Source organism: Papaver somniferum, unplaced genomic scaffold (genome assembly GCF_003573695.1).
Source record: "Papaver somniferum cultivar HN1 unplaced genomic scaffold, ASM357369v1 unplaced-scaffold_132, whole genome shotgun sequence".
In the NCBI taxonomy this organism is placed as follows: domain Eukaryota; kingdom Viridiplantae; phylum Streptophyta; class Magnoliopsida; order Ranunculales; family Papaveraceae; genus Papaver; species Papaver somniferum.
In genome coordinates this window covers 23,130,143-23,133,487 of record NW_020622381.1, presented here as the reverse complement: position 1 = coordinate 23,133,487, position 3,345 = coordinate 23,130,143, and positions in this window count along the sequence as shown.

The window sequence follows — 3,345 nt, the reverse complement described above, 5'->3', positions numbered from 1 at the left end:
AGTTTCGGAGTTGACATAACTTTTTCAGTTCACGTACCGGTTTGCAAACTTAGGTGCAAAACTGAGTTCCGTAGTTGACAGAATTTTTCAGTTTGCGAACCGGTTTGGAAACCTTAAGACTTTACCATTTATGGAGTTCACAGAACCTTTTCAGTTTGCGTACCGGTTTGGGTATTAAACTAGGTCAGGAACATAGAACTGTATTGGTTTGCATACCGGTTTGGATACTTAAACCTGGTTCTCTTACCACAGTTCCAAAATGGTTTGCATACGAATATGCATACCTATCCGGATCACGAAACAAACAGATTTTCCCATGATGTGCATACGAATATGCGTACCACAAAAATATGTGAGTCGATATATCGCTACTCCACTACATGTATGAGTACATGTAATACGGCTGTAGACGTATAACACTGTCTTGTATTCCGAATATAGTAGTTCTATATTTTTCTCTAAATCAATTCGAAACATACCCGAATAACATCGATGACACATATCACACTGTTCCATACTATTTTCGAATGATAAACTTGAATCATGATTTTGGTTCCGAACAATAAATTGTTCTCTGATAGACACATTTTTGTGTTTAATTTGATCTCAATACTATATATTGTTGGCACTCGAGTTTGTACTAATTTTGGTGTTTTATGTGTTTGTAGGCACCTTTGGAAATAAACATTTTTTGGAAAATTCGGCTCGAAAAGTTGGTAAAAGCCCCGGTAGACACGTGTTATTCGGATTCTCACCGTTGGATAAGGGGCACCTCAATTACTAAGGGACATCCCAGGTCACCCCAAAAGGCATCTGCTATTCGTACCCCAGTACAGGATTAGGGAGGTCATCTTCTCCATTTGAATTTTTTTTTTGGCGGGAAAATGGAGAACACTTCTGCAGATTTTTGATCGAATTGTTGAACGTGTTCTAGGGAGATTCAATGGCTGATTTTTGGTAGATAGTTGTGATATGGCCTATTAAACACACTGTGGGCGTTTGGTTCGACCAGAATTGGCTAGAATCAGCTAAACAATTCACGGGTTGAAAACAGGGCAGTTCGTGTATATCACGGGTTTCACGTGATTTGGAGAAGATTCAACGTGTTTTGTGCGTGCATGGAAGACCCTCACAGCCTGTTGGAGCGTGAAAGAGTTAAATATGGTAATTTGGAGGCTTGAAAACGCGTGAGAAGATGAAACAGGAAAGAAAATATTCCCAGAAATATTTTCTTTACTGCCGAGTTAAAGAGAATTATATGGAGTGAATGAGCGAGATTCGATGGGTCTGTTGGCTATAAATAGGTTGATGTGGTTGAGTAGAACGGGTGTCGAGAGTCTGGGGGGCTGAGGAGAGCCAGAGAAGAAGAAGTTCGAGTTTTCCCAAACTCGGTTTCTGCTGCTGCTGATGAACATGAAGAACACGAAGAACGGGCCTGCACCAACAGTCGTTTTTCTACAGTAATAACGACTCACACCTGTGGGTCTTACATCAGGCAGACTTATTTGCTACAGCGTTTGCGACACAGCTGCAGCAGTCTTATTTTGTCACAGAGGGTCGTAGTTCTCTGGTTTGTAACAAATATAATTGTTACAAACCCGATTTTATTGTATTTCTCATACTCTCATCATTTGTAAACCATTTTTGAGCATCAATGAAATATTTTGAGAGGTTTTCCAACATGATGAGCGGCTAATTCCCTCGTAACCAAGGCAATGGAGGAAGCTATTCACGCAACATAAATGGGTAACTATTTCATTTAATTATATAATTCACTTAATCGCTGCTTTTGCAGAGTTCTAACTTATTTGAATGATTGTCTTAATTATTTGTTATTCAGTTTGATAGGTTATGCTTGGTTTAATCTCTTGATAATCTATGATTAAGGTTTACAAATAATGTTTGAGAATCTGTATAATTGATTGATAGTGAATTAAATATAAAAGAGGACTTAAGAATTGAATAGAGTTTTGAAATATTTATCATTCAATTTTGCATAATAGTGGAATCTAGTGTCTTGGTTACCTCTCGCACCCATTGTTAATATTTTTGTATATATAATTTCATCAAATCTTTAAATTTAATCTTCACAAGTCCGAGAGTTTGAACCTCATTACTACAACATCATTTAAAAATATAATCATTTTGGCGCCTCCGACGCGGATTTGTGCTTAGGTAGAATGTTTAGGTTTTTATTATTTTTTACTATTCCATTTGTTCTTTTTACGTCTCTTTGGTTGTGTCTTTGTATTACATGTTTGAAGTTGGATACTAAAGACCTTGTAATCAAAGCTTAAAGCTAAAAGAGAAGGAAAAAAGACAAAGCAAAAAAATAAAGAAAAAAAGAGAGAAAAAAAAAGGAGAGAGAATTATTATTTTATTTTTTTAAGAGACTTTCCATTTTTTTTGTAATTATTATTATTATTATTATTATTATTATTTTTTATTTTTTTTTCCTTTTCTTTGGACTGGACTTTGGACAATTTATTTTAACTTTAAACCCTACGGAAGGGTTATATAAAAAAAAAAATATATATATAAACTGTTTGCAGGGAAGGACGACGATTACAATATCGTCTCGGCCCCTTGGGTTCGCACATGACATAGGAGTCCCCTGTCAGCGGGTTTATTGTATGCCTTAAGGTGAATATATGCTGAAGATTTGAATACGGTTGTTTTAATTTCCTAGTAAAGGGCAAGGCCTGGCCAAATTAAGATAAGGACTCGGATTTCATCACCGTTTCCTTCTTGCCCGCTTTAGGAAAACGAAACCAAACGCGAACCTAAGCTTAAAATTTTGACTAGAACGAGACCTATAGGGTAACGAGCTTAGTAGGAAAGTCGTTCGAAAAATATTGGTTACTCTTTTAGCATACTTCGAAGTTCATGATGGTTTCTGTGAGTTGAATGCGTGATTGCGCCGCCTTGTGATAGCGGTGAGGCCTTGGGTATCAAAGCTCCACTGAGCTTTCCTCGCCTCAATTCAACTTACTTTGACTCGGATTGATTCCAAAGGGGTTTGCTTAAATTGTAACGAATTCCCTTTCGAAGGATTAGAAGCTGGTCTAGAAACAATCTAAGTGGAGCCATCATGCTTGTTGTTTGCTAGATTTTATAGGTTTGATTTGGTCGAGTCAGCCTTGTTTGTGATTGTGTTGAATTCCCTTGCAATTAAGAATGTCGAACTGGTATGATAGAAGCCAATACAATGATTATCGACCTGAATTTGAATATGGACATCATCCTTTCTATGACCATGTTGGGAATAGTGGTTGGGAACACCATCCTTTTCAAGGTTATGGTTCATACCATAGTGAGCCCAATTACTATCCACACGCGAATTGG